Raw genomic sequence first — 19116 nt, forward strand, 5'->3', positions numbered from 1 at the left:
TTGGGCCATTCGTGATTTTTTTTTAATAAAAGAGGATAAACTCTACTAGTTTGATAAAAATAAATTAGCTTTTACTTTAAGAGACAGAAACAGTTTCTTACCTTGATAAATAGGTCACTTGTGGGCTTCCCTGGTGGCGCAGTGGTTGAGAGTCCGCCTGCCGATGCAGGGAACACGGGTTCATGCCCCGGTCCGGGAGGATCCCACATGCCGCGGAGCAGCTGAGCCCCTGAGCCATGTCCGCTGAGCCTGCGCGTCCCGAGCCTGTGCTCTGCAACGGGAGAGGCCACAACAGTGAGAGGCCCGCGTACCGCAAAAAAAAAAAAAAAAAAAATAGGTCACTTGTGACATATTTCAGTACAGCTTGAATAAATTCCTTTGAACTGTTATCAAAATATCACAGCATTAGGATTCCAGTGAGATAACAGACTTTCTGAAATAAATTCATATATAAGGTGTCAAACTGGAAATTCTGCTAATAATGTTTTTTTAGTCTTTTAGAACTAAACTTAAAATGGATTTCTATTTCCATCCCTGAATGCAAACGTATACCACTGAGAGGTTATCTGATCTACACATTAAAAGATTTCTTTTTAAATGCAATACATGGTTGAATTTTCATAGGCATTTTCTATACTTGGAAATACTAGGCAAAAACTCAGTTCTCAATTATGTGGATGGTTCTACCAATGTGGTAGCAACTGTACAGTAAAAATATGCGAGTCTTGGGCCTCCCTGGTGGCGCAAGTGGTTGAGAGTCCGCCTGCCAATGCAGGGGATAAGGGTTCGTGCCCCGGTCTGGGAGGATCCCATATGCCGCGGAGCGGCTGGGCCCGTGAGCCATGGCCGCTGAGCCTGCACGTCCGGAGCCTGCGCGTCCGGAGCCTGTGCTCCGCAACGGGGGAGGCCACAACAGTGAGAGGCCCGCATACCGCAAAAAAAAAAAAAAAAAATATGCGAGTCTTTTCACAGAGGATATACCTTTATGACACAATTTTATTTTTACCTACAAATTTTATTTTTATTTTTAATATGTGCCAGGTACTGTGCTAGATGCTGGGGATACATCTGCAGTAGGACAGAGTATATTCCTATGGGCTAGAGTGTATTCCTAAAATCAAGCAGGCAATGAGATTATAGTGTGCTGGGTACAATTCTATGCTAAGGGAAGTGCTAGTGCTAGGAGAGAAGTTGGATGGGACACTGGTAGAAACCCTTTGCAGGACCTGTTCAGCTCACACACCTTTCCCTGGGAACTGCCTTCTACCTTTGCATCCCAGCCTTATCTATACTATGTACCTCCAACCCAGGCCACAGATGACTGGACAAGAGGTACACACTTGACCCAGGCTGGAACTCCTCCGCAGTGAATTTTATCAGTTAGCTGTGGCAGCTAAATAAGTATGATCACGTAAAATCAGAACCGAGGTGGTAGTTTGAGGTTATATGCAAGTGGAGAGAAGAAGGCTGCCCTGCAGAAGTCTGGAGAGGAGAATGGACTCAATCCACTTGGGAAGAATTGCTTCCAAGATGGCTCACTGATGTGGTCAGCAAGTTGGTACTGGCTGTTGTCAGGAGACCTCAGTTCCTCCCCACGGCGCTGCTCAAGGAATGGCAGTTGGCTTCCCCACAGTGAGCAATCCAGGAGACCCAGGTGGAAGCTGTAATGCCTTCCATGACCTTGTAGCAGAAGTCACATACCATGACTTTCAGTGTATTTGTCACCAGGTCATCCCTGATTCACTGTGGAAGGAGGCTACGGAAGGCTTTCCTTACTTATTAACAGGTGGAAAGAAACACAATGATCTGCCTAGACTAGGACTTTAAAATAACAATATTGGAAATGGCAGCAGCAGCTAGCGCTGCCCCTGAGAGGGACAATGTCAATCTTTCTCAAAGAGGCAGGCAGGTAGGTATGAGAAGCGAAATGGGAGATGAGGTTAAATGTGCCTACCATACATTTGTAAGAACTACTTTGGGCTAAGCAGTGTCGTGATAAGGGTGCCACATACATCATGCCAAAGGACCAGAGACACTGCGTTTCATGGTATAAGAAGTTACCTTTCCTTGGTTCCTGGTACAATGGAGCCATTGTCAGGTTTGGCACAGGCACATAGAGTTGGGGGAGAGGCCTTAGGGCAGACTCAACTCCTCTGGAGTAGTCCTAAATTGTAGCTCTAAAGAGTCCTAAGATTTAGGATTTAAGACTAAGGACTTAATCCCAAAATTTTCTGGGAGTAACACTGACATTGTTGGATGCCTGCCTTTCAGCATCACAGACTCAGTGATTGATCTCTGACTCTCTTATATGTACAGTCACTATATTTTCAGAGCAAAAACATATGGTATAATCTGACAATGGACAGGGTACTTGAAATTAGAGCTGTCATTGAAATCCTTACCCTACTCTTGGATACATGAACTTGTCCCTTTATGTATATAGCAAAATAACTATGGGGGAGTATAACCAATTAATAGACTTCTAGAATTCTCAGGGATGGACAGGTTCTAGAGAAGGTGAATGCATTTTCTTAGGTGTTCATAGATTTTAAAAAATAGGATTGAACTTTGTGCTTTGTTTTAGTATAATCTGATATATTTAAAGAAATATTTACTATTTTAAATTCACCACAACTTTAAGAGGTGAAAAATCTGACATAGCTCATTAAAATAAAATAAATTCTCCTGAAGGACCTCCACATCAATGGAGGTAAATGATCTCCTGTGACTGGAAAATTAAATAAATGCAATGAAGGAAAAGAAACAGAAGAAGAAAACACTTGCAGTGGGTTTTCTGAATACATTTGAAGATCAGTTGAGATAATACCTGGGTGCAGAGAGGGTCTGTGTGGCCTCAAACAGAAAATCAAGACAAAGGGCAGATGTGATGTCCAGAGTAAGCTACATGAAAGAGATTCAGACTTAGGGCTCGATGGGACTATAGTGACCCCTGCTGGAGCCTATCTTTTTATTTTTAAACTCAAGAACCCAAGTCAGGGCCTGTGTAAGGATAATTACAATTTTCACAGAATAATTGAGTTTGAAAGCTGGGAGAAGGCTTAGAGAACATCTAGCATTCTCTCTTTATTTCATAACTGATGAAACAAACCTTTAGCCTACAGAGTTTAAATGACTTGTTTTAGGTCACAGAGCTGGGATTACCAGGAAATAAAGACATCTGCCCAGTTCTTGGGCCTATTTATACAAGTGGAGTTTTCTGTCACAACAAATAAAAGTATCTATAACACACAAAATGAGGAGGCCAAGCAAAACCTCAGGAACTTAAACTGGTTTTAAAATAAACTATTCACTTGATTTGGTTAGCTAAGACTCAGTTTTGCTGAAAAGAGAAATTTCTAATCCACACTAACATGACATTCATTTTTTTTTTCTTTCCTCTTTGGGCTTTATGAGCTTATACAACATCACATCAGAGTCAAATGGATTTCTGGAACGTTAGGTTGTTCTGTCCTTCACTAGGTTACCTATGTTCCCCACCTCGGCTGTTTTGATACATCTGAAATATTTCTTTGGGCTTGAGTATGCTTTTTATGTCCTTGCCTGTTGTTCATCTGTAAACATCTCCTGATATTATACTAAGAAAAAGGACAAGAATGAAATCACACATATGGGCATTGTTCTTCTACCAGGGCTCTCTGGAAAGCCTGACTCTGACTCTTACCTTCGACTCGGTGCACTGGGGTCACTGGGGTCACTGGTTCCTGAGTGAAGAAGCTCTGCTCCTTCATCTTTCTCCCTTCAATCAACATCTCTCTTCCTCCACTTCATAAATCAGAGCTCCCGAGACATATCATGACCATGGGGTTTGTGCATTCATTCTCCTATCATTGTACCGGGAGGCAAGTTCCTGGTCCCTGCTTCTATTCTTAGGTAGTATGGAAACTTTGGCAAAGCCACTTTTCTCCTTCTACATTTTTAGTTCTGTGATTTTTAAATGAGTACAATATTGGCTATATTTACTTCACAGTGTTTCAGTGAGGTTCAAATAAGATAAAGTATTTGAAAGAGCTTTGAACAACAAAGAATTATGTATAGGATAGTTTCTGAGATATTATTTTTATTATTTTCTTTGTAATTTTTTTCTTCTCCAACTATTCAAGCAGATAGCCAGATTCTTCTTATTTTTTTAACTTGGGGAATTTTTTGCATGGGGAAAACTTAAGCTATCTGAGGTTTAAAAATTTCCTCTTATGTTTTATAGAAAAGATTATGCTAGGAACCCTGGAGAAGGAAGGAAGAGGAGGGATTTAAGCAACGAGAACAAGATAGAAGTTTGTTCCATTCAGACTAGAAAGGGTAGAGAGGCTTATTGCTTTCACACCGTACAGCCTGCTCTGAGGCTGCCCCTGAGAAGGTGGCAAGACCTCGAGGTAGAAGACTTCATGATGTAGATATTAAAACCTGACTGTCGGGCTTCCCTGGTGGCGCAGTGGTTGAGAGTCCGCCTGCCGATGCAGGGGACACGGGTTTGTGCCCTGGTCTGGGAGGATCCCTCATGCTGTGGAGTGGCTGGGCCCGTGAGCCATGGCCACTGAGCCTGCGTGTCCAGAGCCTGTGCTAAGCAACGGGAGAGGCCACAACAGTGAGAGGCCCGCATACCGCCAAAAAAAAAAAAAAAAAAACCTGACTGTCCATTCTGCTTGGTAGAGAGACGGACAGAAGTAGAAATCTACATCGGCTAAGGAGTCAGGGGCTTGAAGAAACAGGATTAGGAGACTGGTTAAAAGGAAGCCTGAAGAAGAGTTATACGGATGGACCTCTCAGAGTGGGCAGTGTGAGGATATTTGTGTCATATAAAGAAGCTTACTAAAAGGTATCCGTTGAAAAAGATCCTCAGTAATCAAGTAAACAGTATGAACAATCTTGTGGATATCAGTTACTGTCTTCCCTGGTCACCCTGGTGCTTGATAATGGGCCTGGCAAGAGTGTGGGCTCAAGAATACAGGCTTCCCTTCACCCAGGCTGATCTGGCTACTACTCTCATCAACATCAGAAATCCACACTGAGCTCCTAAAATGGCATCAATTCTAGGACTTGTCAGCCACCTAATGGCAGATGGATTACACTGAATCTCTACTGTCATGGAGGAAAGACACCATCTGGATTTGGATTTGCCTTCTTTGCCTATAGTGTTTCTGCTAGAGTAAACTGCTTTGTTTACTTTCCTAGAGCCCCATAAAATATTTCTTTTGACTAAGGAACTCCATTAAAAGAATAAGAATTGGGGGCTTCCTTGGTGGCACAGTGGTTGGGAATCCACCTGCCAATGCAGGGGACACAGGTTTGAGCCCTGGTCCGGGAGGATCCCACATGCCACGGAGCAACTGAGCCCGTGTGCCACAGCTGCTGAGTCTGCACTCTAGAGCCTGTGAGCCATGACTACTGAGCCCACATGCCACAACTACTGGGGCTCGCGTGCCTAGAGCCCATGCTCCACAACGGGAGAGGCCACCGCAATGAGAGGCCCACGCACCGCAACAGAGAGTGGCCCCCGCTTGCCGCAACTAGAGAGGGCCCGCACCCAGCGGCAAAGACCCAACACAGCCAAAAAAAGATAAATTAAAAAAAAAGAAAAGCATAAGAATTGAAGACATGGTTTCATGTCCATAGGGAGAAGCTTCCTTGATAGAATGGTGGAATGATCTATTGACAACCCACTTATGTTACCACTTGTGGGACTGGGGAGCTGTCCCCCAAGTTATACTGAATTCTCTGAGCCAGCAACCAATATATAATGCTATTTCTCCCATAGCCAGCCTAGTTATAATATAGAATTATAATGAGTTGTGGCCCCTTCATTATAATTGCTAATGACCTAATCACATAACTTTTATCTCCAGCCCCACAATGTTATACTACACAGCAAAGGGAAGGAGGACTATGTCTGGAAGCCCAGGGATTTTCTGGGCAACTCTTACTACTCCCATGTCCATGGTAAAATCTACTAGATTAGAGCAACCCAAGCCAAGCAAGAACCATTAATGGTTCAGCTTTTTCAGGGATGGAAGTTTAGGTCACCCTAACTGACAAACAATCACAACTAGCTAAAGTATGATCTGAAGACAAAGGGAACAGGGGAAAGGTAGTGGACGAAGGGACTTGCAAATACCAACTATGGCCAATAAACTGTGTAGAAATAAGGACTATAATCATCATGCATATTTTTTTTTCTTTTCCTTTTCTTCCCTGAAGTCTTCAGTATCTGAATCTAATTATGGAATAGGCCTGGGTCTGGAAGCAATGAGAAGTGGTGGGTTTGACCTTGAGGAGATTCCTTAAACTCTGACAAATCGACTACCTCAGGTAATATTAAAACAGGTTATAAGGCAGAGAGAGACTAAGATTATCAGACAGAGGAGGAAGCATTGCTTCTATTGACAACTAAGACTCAGTGGGATTTGGCGATTCAAGGCAGCTGGATTTGTTAGAACTTACCCAAGTATTCCCCCTCTCAGGATCCCACTCTCCTAATCAATGCCTAGAAAGCCTGCATCGTAATGCGTAACGTTGCAGAATCAAACTTAGGTTCGTCTTTCACGTACCTCAGCCCCACTGGTACAAGAAATAAGACTTGCTTTAGGTAGTCAAGGAAGCTTTCTGATTCTCTGACAGCGCCCGGAATTAAAAATGTAAATTTCTGACTCTGTCATTTCCATTAGGTAAGCTTTCCAGTGCAATCAGACCCACCCTACAGCTCTTATAATTTCCACTGTAACAGCCACGAAGTCTCCTAAATTCTTGTCATTAAAAGGCACCCAGGGGCTTCCCTGGTGGCGCAGTGGTTGGGAGTCCGCCTGCCGATGCAGGGGACACGGGTTCGTGCCCCGATCCCGGAGGATCCCACGTGCCGCGGAGCGGCTGGGCCCGCGGGCCATGGCCGCGGAGCCTGTGTGTCCGGAGCCTGTGCTCCGCAGCGGGAGAGGCCACAGCGGTGAGAGGCCCGCGTACAGCAAAAAAAAAAAAAAAAAAAAAAAAAAAAAGGCACCCAATTCCAGGAAACAGTGTGATTATTTGAGGAACATTTTGTCCCTGCAGGGTAATGGACCACCAGTGTCCTGTTTGCCACTGACAGTGAGATCACTACTGATTTCAAACCTAACCTATGTATATGTTAATGTACACTATATGCTCATATTCCATGCTAGGTTGCTTGGGAGGAAATGGGATACAAATGAAGGAAAGAAATGGGCCCTGACCTGAAGTATGTTGTGATCTTATAATCAGTAGCTAAAAGAGTTCTGCTAAACTCTGGAAGGCAAACAGCATTCTTTGAGCTGCTTCGTTCCCTCTCGCTAGATGACCAGTGGGCATAATACTTGTTAAGCTGAGTGAGAGAGGAAAGAAGCAGTTTCTTGGAGTCCCAAGTAGTGACCCATATTTCTCATAGAAACAATGTGGTAAATGATGGCTATGTTCACACACTAATTCTTCAAAGTCTGTTGGTCCCAAAAGGTTATTGAAATACAGTGCTATTTGTATATAAAATATAGTCTATTTCTGGCAAAATTATGAATAAGCTTTAAGTGAATAACCAGGAAGCCTAATTACCACCCAGGCATTGTTTCTATTGTAAAATATATTTCAGATCTAATATAAAACATTAAAAATATTCTTCCCCTTTCCCTCCCACCTAAGCATACATACCATACCCTGGCATCTGAGGCTAAAAGGGAATCCTCCCTTCCTGGTCACCTCTCAACAATGCCATGTGGCCTGAATCATCCCTGCTGGCTTGGGGAGCGATTGGCTGACGGCACGGGAGGAAGAGAGGGCCTTCTCAAGGCACTGTGTGCAGACTGCCCCCCAGTACTAGGCTACCAGAGGCAGCGTTCACTCCATTTGCTCCAAGATAGAATCCTCTTCTCAAAGACACCTTTTACTTCTTTCAGAATCAGTACTTGACAAAAGGCTAAATCACTTGCCAAGGGCCACTCAGCAAGAAAGTATCAAAGCTAAGGTCCAAAGTTGGTCTCTCTTACTCCAAAGCCCACATTCCTTCCTCTGTGTTATTTAGTACTTTCTAGGAAATACACTCACTTTAAAAATAGTCCAACAGACCCATTTTCCACCAATTTGCCCTGATAAATGAAAGCATGCCTTACCTCAAACTTCCTATTCACTTTTGAGGGCTATGGTCTCAAAGCAGACAGCACATTAAAATCACCTGGGCTCTACTCAGACCAATTAAATTAGAATGGGGGGGTAGGGCTTTTTTTTTAAGTTCCCCATTTTATTTCAATGCAGTCCCAGGTTTGAGAACCAGTGGTGTTTGAGTATCAGACCTAGGCTTGAAGTTGAGAGCTATAATATGCTGGCTGTTTTAGCAAGGTACTTAGTGTTATATTTTTAAAAAATTCATGCATGTTAGAGAGAATGTATTTGAGCATCTCACATTGTGTCTGACAAATAGCAGAAACAATAAATGGTAGCATTAAAACTAGACACTGCTATAGGGAAAAGAAAGTGGGGTTGGAGTTGGATAGAACTGATTTCAAATCCAAGCGTTACTATTTTTAGTCTTTCATAAGTTAAATATTCCGTGGCTTAGTTTCTTAGTTTGTATAACAGTTATAATAATTCCTTAATAATTCCTATCTCATAGAATTGTGATAATTAAGTAAAACGTTTGTGAAACACCTGGCACATTCCTTCCATTGTCTGTAATCTATGCTAGTAAAACAGCCACTGAAAACAGTTACAGAAGGTTCCTTAAATTTAGAAATATTCTGTTTTAGATGTGGAAATGTATACGTTCTGTGTTTAGTATAACAAATTCAAATAACAGTGTAGATTCTATTTATTCTATACTATTCCGTACTCTGCTATGAAGAATAAAGCATCAAGATTTGATGATCGGGTATGATAAAGGGGCTTATTGAAGAGAGGGCAGGTGGAGCCCACGGGGCCAATGAGCTGGGATGGAAATGCAGGCATCTGGACTCTTCCCTCCATGCTATGAGGAAGAGCTGTTACCTGATCCAAGTACAGATCAAAGTGGCCCAGAACACAAGGGGGGAGCCAGACTAGGCTGTCATGACTGCCTTCATGAAACGGGGCCTGGAACAGCCGTTAGCCGCTTACGTCACAGCGCGGTCAGTGCTGCCGTAGGGGGCTGCAATCAAGATGGAAGGTGTCAGCGGTGTTAAAACAAACATCCCTGCTCCAACTTGAGAGCAAAGTCTATAAATAGTAGATCTGGACATGGCTCACACCAGACTCTTGTGTAATTATTTGTCTTCACAGGATATGCCTGGCACAAAGGGCTAAGAAATCTGGAACGGTGCCCGACATGTACAAAGTACTCAATAATGCTTCTTGCATTGAACAGACCTGTGTCCTCTGCCTGGGACACTTTTCTGACTGGAACTAGATGTTACCATTTATTGGGTCCTACCAACTGCCTGGCCCTGTACTAGGCACTTTATATAGAGATCATCTCATTCATCTGGCAAATTCTTGCCCATCCTTCAAGATGTAGCTCAAATGTCACCTATTCTGTTAAACCTTCTTGACTCCCTGAGGCGGAGTCCTCTGTGCTTTTGCACTGACAGCTCTTTGCTCAATCTTCAGAAGAGCACTTACCACCTTCTACTTTAACATATCTGTTTACAAGTTTGTCTTCCCCACTGGAATGTGAGGTCATCAGGGGCATCGTGTCTTTATTACCTTTTTTTGTTACTGGTACTTAGCACAGCATCTGATGAAATTAATTTTCAAAACTCGCTTGCAACTCTGCTGACTAAATAATGTCATGCTGAATATATTTATTTTTTAAAAATGACATCCTTCTACACATAGAGCCAGCTAATATTTTTATATAACTGAGGAAGGACAACTTTTTATATAACTGAGGAAGAATGAATTCTGAATCACAGAATTTAAAATGGTTAAGAGGTCTGAGGCCTATCTGCACACACCAGCTGTGAGAATCAGCACCTTCCTGTGAGAATCAGCACCTCACAGGAAGTGCCTGATATGCTTCCACTAGCACCTTCCTTGGGACCATATTAGTGTTCTCAGGATATCTATAGTACCTGGTAACTGTCTTCTGGCAGGACCTATGGGCTGCAACAAAGAAAGAGAAACATGAGAGGATTTATACATAAACACACTAACACATACACACCCCTCATTTTTCATTAAAGCATTATCACCTGAAATCTTAAACTCTAGTTATAAAATGGAGAAATAACATTTGCCTTATAGATGTAGTGAGGATTAATGAAATAATGTATATGAAGTATCTGATCCAGTGACTAATTTATTGCTAGCTAAAAAAAGTGGTAGCTATTTTATTATCCCTCAACCAAGAAATAGTCTATTAACCTTCCAGCTTTCTGACTCCTTTATTGCCATTGAACAGTGTGGAGCTGGGAACTTATCAAGAAAAATTCCTCAAGTCCCAGATGCTTGACATGAGCAAGTGGTTGAATGATGGTGCCATGTAGTGAAATGGAGAGGACTGGGTGGGGAGGAGAGTATTGGTAACTGGGCATGTTAAATTGGAAATTCATATTAACTATCCAAAAGGGATGTAACAGACTGTTGAATATGAGTCTGGAGCAAACATCAGCAAATATTTAATATTAAAGTCATAGGATTAGATGAAATATCTATGGAGAAAGCATACATATATTAAATGTAACTTTTCTTTTTTTCATAGTTATAAAATCTGTTCTAAATTTTGCTTTTTCTACTTAGTATATTATATTCATCTTTCTATGTCAGTACATACACATAGATTTGCCTGGATATACTATAATTTATTTAATTTATTTCTAATTATTGGACATGTAGGGTATTTTCAACTTTTCAATATTATACACTCTACAAATATTTTTGAGAGTTTGTGCAGGTTGATCTAAGGGGAAAATCCTAGAAAACAGAATTGCTGGGTCAAAGGGTATGGCACATTTAAAAATTTTGAAAGAGAATGCCAAAATGCCCTATAAAGTGGATAAAAATTAAATTTTACACTCCCACCAAAAGGGAAAGAGGGGGTTATTTTCCAATGCCATTCTAGCACTTGAATGAGAAATGGTATTTCACTGATATTTTAATGTTATTCTTACTTATGAGTGGGGCTGAACATCTTTTCATGGGTTTATTTGAAATTTGTATTTCTTTTTTGTCATTTTTCTAATGGGTTGTTAACTTTTTTCTTATTCTTTTTTTTTTTTTTTTTTTTTTGGCGGTACGCGGGCCTCTCACTGTTGTGGCCTCTCCCGTTGCGGAGCACAGGCTCCGGACGCGCAGGCTCAGTGGCCATGGCTCACAGGCCCAGCCGCTCCATGGCATGTGGGATCTTCCCGGACTGGGGCACGAACCCGTGTCCCCTGCATCGGCAGGCGGACTCTCAACCACTGTGCCACCAGGGAAGCCCTTTTTTCTTATTCTTGAGGGCAACTGAAGGTAAGAGAAATTTAGCCTTCTTCCCCTCATAAGTGTTTCATTTCCCCCTCTTTGTAATGTTTGTCTTCCAAGGGGACTTCTATATCAGGCCACATTTGTTATCTGGTACTGTACTTGCCTTCCTGCTGTAAACAATTAGAAAACAGGATAAAATATACAAAACAACTCTTTCAGAAACTGGACACAGACAGAATAAGACTGTGATCCCTAAGAGAAGGGAAACAAATGAATGATCCATAAAACTGCCCTGGAGGCACATTTTGGATCACAATGCAGAGAAGTGAAGCTAAGCCAAGTACAATATTCTTGCTAAGTTGGGGAAATAGAGATCAGAAATAGGGGAGGTGAAGGACGCTGGATGTTGTGGGGTGGGGTGCTGGAGAGGATGGAGCTAGTCAAGGGAAGACTCCAGAAATCTGCACAGGGTTCCCTTGAATCTGAAACAGGCTGCAAATAAATAGAGTTAAACTTTATGGACCAGGCAAAGAACAACCAGGGAACTGTAAGTTAAACACTTCTTCAAGGTCACAAAGGGCTCCAAGTTCTGACCAGCCAGAGTAGAAGACTTGTTGAGTATCCAGGGCATTAAATGACTTCAAATAGGTCATATGTTCCTAATTAGATTAAACTAGGCCTGGACTAAAGGCTACTGTAGACCCACCCTAGCAAACTTGAAAGTCAGCCTCAAAAACATCAAGCTGATCTACAGGTAACTTACCTGCTTGTCTAAACCAACTTCAACATTCATTAAAGAAAGACAATGATATTTAGACACTCTATAACATAGCATTTACAATTCCCTACATCCAATAAAAAATTAGCAGACATACAAATGTGCATGAAAATGTGACTCAAAATGAGGAGAAAAAAACAGTCAATATAATAGACACACAAAAAAAGACATGGATGATGGAATTTGGAGATAAGGATTTTAAAAGTCATTATAAATATGCTCAAAGTTTTAAAAGAAAACATGAACATAATAAGGAAAGAAATGGAAGATAGAAAAAAGAACCAAATGAATTTCCTAGGGATGAAATACAATATCTGAAATGAAAATGTCATTTGAGGAGATTAATAGATGATTAGACACTGCAGAAAAAAAACATCAATGATCCAGAAAGATAGGAAATAGCTGTCAAAACTGAGGCATACAGAGAAAAAGAGAGTGAAAAATATATTAACAGAGCCTCTGTGACCTGTGGGACAACATCAAATTGTCTAATTAATATATGTGCAATTATAGTCCTAGAAAAGAATAGGGAAGAAAAAATATATGAGTAATAATGGTTAGACTTTTTCCAAAATTGAAGAAAGCTCTAAACCCCCAAATCCAGAAAAGCCAATGAACCACAAGCAGAATTAACAGAAAGAAAACCACATCAAGGCACACCATATTAAAACTGCTGAGAGGGCTTCCATGGTGGCGCAGTGGTTGAGAGTCTGCCTGCCAATGCAGGGGACACGGGTTTGTGCCCCGGTCTGGGAGGATCCCACATGCTGCGGAGCGGCTGGGCCCATGGGCCATGGCCACTGGGCCTGCGCATCTGGAGCCTGTGCTCCACAGCGGGAGAGGCCATAGCGGTGAGAGGCCCGCGTACCGCAAAAAAAAAAAAAAAAAAAAAAAAACCTGCTGAGAACCAATGATAAAGAAAAAGTCTTAAAAGCAGTCAAAGAAAAAGACATACTACATACAAGAACAATGATAAATATTACCACTGATGTCTCATCAGAAACAATGCAATGTAGAGGACAATAAAAGGACATCTTTAAAATACTTGAAGGAAAATAATGGTAACAGAGAATTTTACACCCAGTGAAAATATCCCTCAAAAATAAAAGTGAAAAATGTCTTTTTTTCAGACAAAAAACCCCTGAAAGACTGTTTCACCAACAGTCCTGAAGTAAAACAAATGTTCAAAAAATGTTTTCACACTGAAGGAAAATGACTTCATACAGAAACTTCAATCTACACCAGTCGTTCTCAACTGTTGACAGTTTTGTCCCCTGGGTAACATCTGCCAATGTCTGGAGACATTTTTGGTTAGCACGACTTGGGGGAGAGTTATTATTGGCATCTAATAAGTAGAGCCAGGGATGCTGCTAAACATCTTACAATGCACAGGACAGCCACCCACAGCAAAGAATTATCCAGCCCAAAGTGTTCATAGTGCTGAGTGTGAGAAATCCTGGTCTACACAAGGTAATGAAGAGTGCTGGAATTAATAAATATATGCATAGACATAAAGACTTTTTAAATAAAGTTAATTGTTAAAGGTAAAAATAGTTAACAATGTATTAGGGAATATATAACACGGGTAGAGGTAAAATGTATGACAGCAACTACACAACTGGATGGGACAGGAGAAATGGAAGTACATTGTTATGAGGTTCTTACATTATACATTAAGCAGTAAAATATAATTAATTGGAAGGTAGACTGTGATAAGTTAAAGATGCATATTATAACTCTAGAGCAACCACTACATAAATGAAACAATCAGGCATAGTGAATAAATCACTAAAAAATACTCAGTATGAAAGAAGATGGAAAAAGAAGAAAAATGGAACAAAGAACAGGTGTGACAAATAGAAAACAAATAGCAACGTGCTAGACTTAAACCAAGTCATATTGATAGCTGCATTAAATGTAAATAATCTAAATATTCCCAATAGAAGGCTAAGGTTGCAAGATTAGATTTAAAAAGCAAGACCAAATTATATCTGGTCTATAAGAAACCCACTTTATTTTTGTAACATTTTTCTTTTTCTTTTCTTTTTGGCTGCACCACATGGCTTACAGGATTTCAGTTCCCTGACCAGGGATTGAACCCAGGCCATGGCAGTGAAAGTACCAAATCCTAACCACTAGACCACCAGGGAACTCCCAAGAAACCCACTTTAAAAATAAAGATACAGATAGGTTGAAAGTAAATGGATGGGAAAAGACACACCATGCAAACACTGATCCTAAGAAACCTGGAGTGGCTATATTAATACCAGGCAAAGCAGATTTCAGGACAGGGAATATTACCAGATATAAAGAGGGACATTTCATAACCACAAAATAAGTCAATTTAATTAATCACAAAAGCATAACAATTGTAGATATGTATTTCATCCAATTACAGAGCTTCGAAATACATGAAGCAAAAATTGACAGAACTTCAACACTCCTCTCCTAGTAATTGATAGAATAAGTAGATAGAAAATAAGTAAGGTTATACATAACTTAAACAACCCTACTTGACCTAATTGACACCTTGAACCCTATACTCAACAACAGCAGAATACACATTCTTTTCAAGTGCTCCTGAAACATTCATTCAGATAGACCATCTGCTGGGCCATAAAACCAGCTTCAAAGAATGAAAAAGGATTGCAATCATACAGAGTATGTTCTCTGACTAGAATAGAATTAAACTAGAAATCAGTAACAAAAATATATTTAGAAAATCTCCAAATATTTGGAAACTGAACAACATACTTGTAAATAATCAAGAGGTCAAAGAAATAATCACAAGAAAAATTGGAAAATATTTTGTATTGTGCATGACTTTGTTTGATGTTTTCTTTGCCATGCTGAAATTTAAACTTTTATCTGGGCACATTTACCAAGCTACAGTAGAAAAGATTAATAAATAGGCCTAGTTAATTTTAAATTTCATCATGGCAAAGAAAACCTCAAACTAATTCATGGACCTATACATCCTTGGACTATATGATATCCAGTCCAAAATTTACATTATGGTATTTAAAAGACACTCACGGGCTTCCCTGGTGGCGCAGTGGTTGAGAGTCCACCTGCCGAGGGAGGGGACAAGGGTTTGTGCCCCGGTCCGGGAAGATCCCATATATCGTGGAGCAGCTGGGCCCGTGAGCCATGGCCACTGAGCCTGCGCGTCCGGAGCCTGTGCTCCGCAACAGGGGAGGCCACAACAGTGAGAGGCCCGCGTACTGCAAATAAATAAATTAAAAAAACAAAAAACAAAAAAAAACCACTCACATTTTACTCTCATACTGTTTCATTTTTGAGATTTAAATTTTTGATGAATATGAAATTGTTCCTATCTTCATGGAGATTACAATCTAGTGGCCAGGGGTCTATGTAGCTAGATCTGTCCCAATGCCAATACATAATCCATCTATTTAATGGCCTAACTTAAAATGACACTTTTATCACTTAAGTAGTTTTCTTACATGCTTGTGTGTATTTCTCATTCTTTTTTTTCTGTTTCACTTCTCTTTTTATTCTTCTATAAATACCGTGCTATTTTAAATTCCCAGTCCTTAAAATGTTTTCATATCCATTAGTGCTAATTCCATCTCATTCCTCTTTCTTATCAACATTTACCTAGCTATTCTGAAATATTTGTTACATTTATAAATTAACTGATGTTTTAATTGGAAATTACTTTGCATTTATAGACTAAAGAGAACAACATTTATACATCATTGAGCCTTCCTATTCAAGAATAGGGTACATCTTTCCATTTATTATTTGAGTTTTAATATTTTCTTAATATGGAGCAGTGGTTTTTTACCCTGGATGTACATTATAATCACTTAGACAGTTTAAAAAAATACAGATGTTTAGGTCCCATCAGCAAAAGGCCTAACTAGTTTGGTGTAGAGCACAGGAGTTGTGTATTAAGAGCTTAACCCCAGTCAGGGTTAAGAACTAGCAAGGTAGGGCCTGCATACTTCTGGCTGAGTTCTCTCCTTGGGTGTTTTCACTTGCTTTGGCTTAGTTTTGGCTGTTATTTTGAATGGCATCTTTTTTGTTCATTATATTTTCTAACTGATTACTTTTTGTATAAAGAAAATCTATGATTTCAGACTGCATTAGTTTTTTAATATACCACCTTACTGAATTTAATATACATATTTTTGTCAATTATTTATATTTTATAGGCATTAAATTATACCACCTGCAAAAATAATGACAACTTTGCCTTTTCTTGTCCTATATGTATGCCTTATTCCATTATCTTGTGTATTTGTGTTGGCTAATAATTCCAGAAAAGCAACAAGTAATAGTTATGGCTGAGGGTATCTTTAACATACTTCTGATTTTAATGAGAATATGCACAGTGTTTCATCATTAGCATTAATGCTGGTTTATCACTTCAAGAAAATATCCATCTACTAGTATTTTACTGAAAGTTTTTTAATAAGGAATGGTCCTAATTAAATGACTCCTATTTAAACTCTATCAAGGGCTTTACAGGAATAAATTAAGATGATCTTGTCTTTTCCCCCTCTTTCTAAATACCTAATAATATGTTGAAAGAGATTTCAGATATTGAACCTTGTTTGCACTGCTGGAATGACTGGGCTTCATTACAGTATATTGTTCTTTCAATGTACTGCAGAATTCTACTTGCTAATATTTAATTTAAAAATTTGTGTCAGTTTTCTTTTCTTGCTTTCATAGCCAGGTGTTAGCATCTGTATTATGGTAGCTTAAATTTTTTGGTAAGCTTTCTGAATTTATTTTTACTCTTTAATTTACTAAAATTCTAGAACAGTGGCTTTCAGGGTATTTTTATTGTGACCCAGAGTAAGAAATGCATCTTTAAAAGGAGATCTGGCATAAACACATGCACTGTAACAAAAGTTTCAAATAGTAATACTTGCTCTATGAGTATGCACTCTATACTATTCTATTTCAGTAAAAAAATGCCTATCTCAAAACACTATTTTGAAAAATACTGTATGTCATTTGAAGAATCATCTATAAACTGGTGCTTTTCAGAGAGTGGCTCTCTGGTAATTATTCCATTTTCTTCCTTGTTTGTGTTTTTTTCTAGACAATCTATATATTAATTTCACACAGGTCTTCAAATTTATTTGCATAATAATTTTGCAGTATACTCTTTTAATTCTTTAATTCTCTCACAGAGTCTGTATATCATTTCTCTTTCTCCTTTCTGATTTAGAATATTTCTGCCTTCTTTGGAATTTCTAATATTGACTGGCTTAGCTAGTGTATTGGGGGTTTTTTTTTTTTTTCTCCTTAAGGAAACAGGCTATAGGTTCATATTATCAGTTCTACTGCTTTGCTGTTTCTGATTTTACCTTTTTATTTCTCTTCTGCTTTTTAAGGTTTAATCTGCAGTCTGTTTTGTAGTTCGTTTTCTACTTTTTTGAGTTAAATACTATGTTATTTTTCTTCTTTCTTGTGTTCATGTTTGAAACCAAGACTATCTGAACACAGCGGTCATATTCTACAGGTTTTGGTGTGTAATGTTTTAATTATTATTTTGAACACATTCTGTAATACCAGTTTTATTTCCTCTTTATACCAAAGGTTGTTTTAAATAGTTTTCATATTTCCAAGTAGTGGAGAAGTTCATTTTTATTTTGGTCATTCATTTTTTGTTAAATTTCATGGTTTTCAGAAAATGTGGTCTGGATTATTTCTAATTTTTGGAATTAATTGAGGGGTGTGTGTGTGTGTGTGTGTATATGCAGGCCAATGTATAGTCAATTTGGTAAATGTTTCATGAGCTTTAAAACATAAGATTCATTTTCAGTTAACAGGATATCTATTTCATCTATTTCATCAACCTCACTGACTTCACTGTTCCAATACATCCTTACCAATTTTTGACAGCTTGATTCATGAAGTGAATTAAATTAGGCCACTCCTATTTTGTTTCTGATCATCTTTCTTATAGTTCTGAAGTTTTTCTTCATGTATTTTTAGTATAATATTATTCAGTGCTTTAAGATTTACGAAAGGTATATCCTTTCCATAGACCCTTTACCATCATAACATTTCCTCCTTCATCTTGTATTATACGTTCTGCCTTAAATGTCATCCTGTCTGACTAATATCATGACCCCAGCTTTCTTTTTGTTAGCATTTGCTTGGCAGACCTCTTCACACTTTGTTCTCTCTAGTTTTCTAGTCATTTTGCTTTAGATCTTCCTCTGTGTACATCATATATACCCATCCCTCCCTTTACAAAAGTTAAATTTATAAATTTTCAATTTAAAAAATATATCTAATACAAATCAGTATTAATGATATGAATATTGTTAGGCACTGCTGGTATTGTTGTTATTAGATGTTGATAAGGATTTTAATATTTAGTATTTATTAAGCGCTTACTTGGCACCAGGCACTGTTCTTGGGACTTTACACTATTATCTCACGTAGTCCTCACAACCTAACATTTCCGTTTTGCAGATGAGGAAATGAAGGTTTCCTAATTTGTCCAAAGTCAGAGAGCGCATAGTTACTGGCTGGCAAATGTGTTTATTTATTCATAGGTTTTGGAGAGGGGAGGTTTTATAATCTTGTTTCCAGTCTCCTATATATTCTCCACTTTGTCAGTAAGTATCCCATGTACCTACCATTCCAGCTACACCCAAGAAACGGTTGGTTTGGCCCTTAGTCCATACTCTATTCCATAACTTTGCAATTGCTCAAGTGCTGTTTATAACTATTACCCACTCCTCTCTAGGGGTAGGGCAATGTTGTACATAAATATACTCAGCGCCTACCTACAACCAAACAGTGAGTGTTAAATAAATATTTGATGAAATGAAATTCTAAGCAGAGTCTTTACCACATTTTATAAAGTATTTAAATTTCACCTGTTCTCCAAACTTATGGATAACAAGGGGGGAAAGCAGCGCGGAGGGGGGCGGGGGGGCGGGAATCGGGAGATT

This window comes from Mesoplodon densirostris, chromosome 8, assembly GCF_025265405.1.
Source record: "Mesoplodon densirostris isolate mMesDen1 chromosome 8, mMesDen1 primary haplotype, whole genome shotgun sequence".
Taxonomy (NCBI): Eukaryota; Metazoa; Chordata; class Mammalia; order Artiodactyla; family Ziphiidae; genus Mesoplodon; species Mesoplodon densirostris.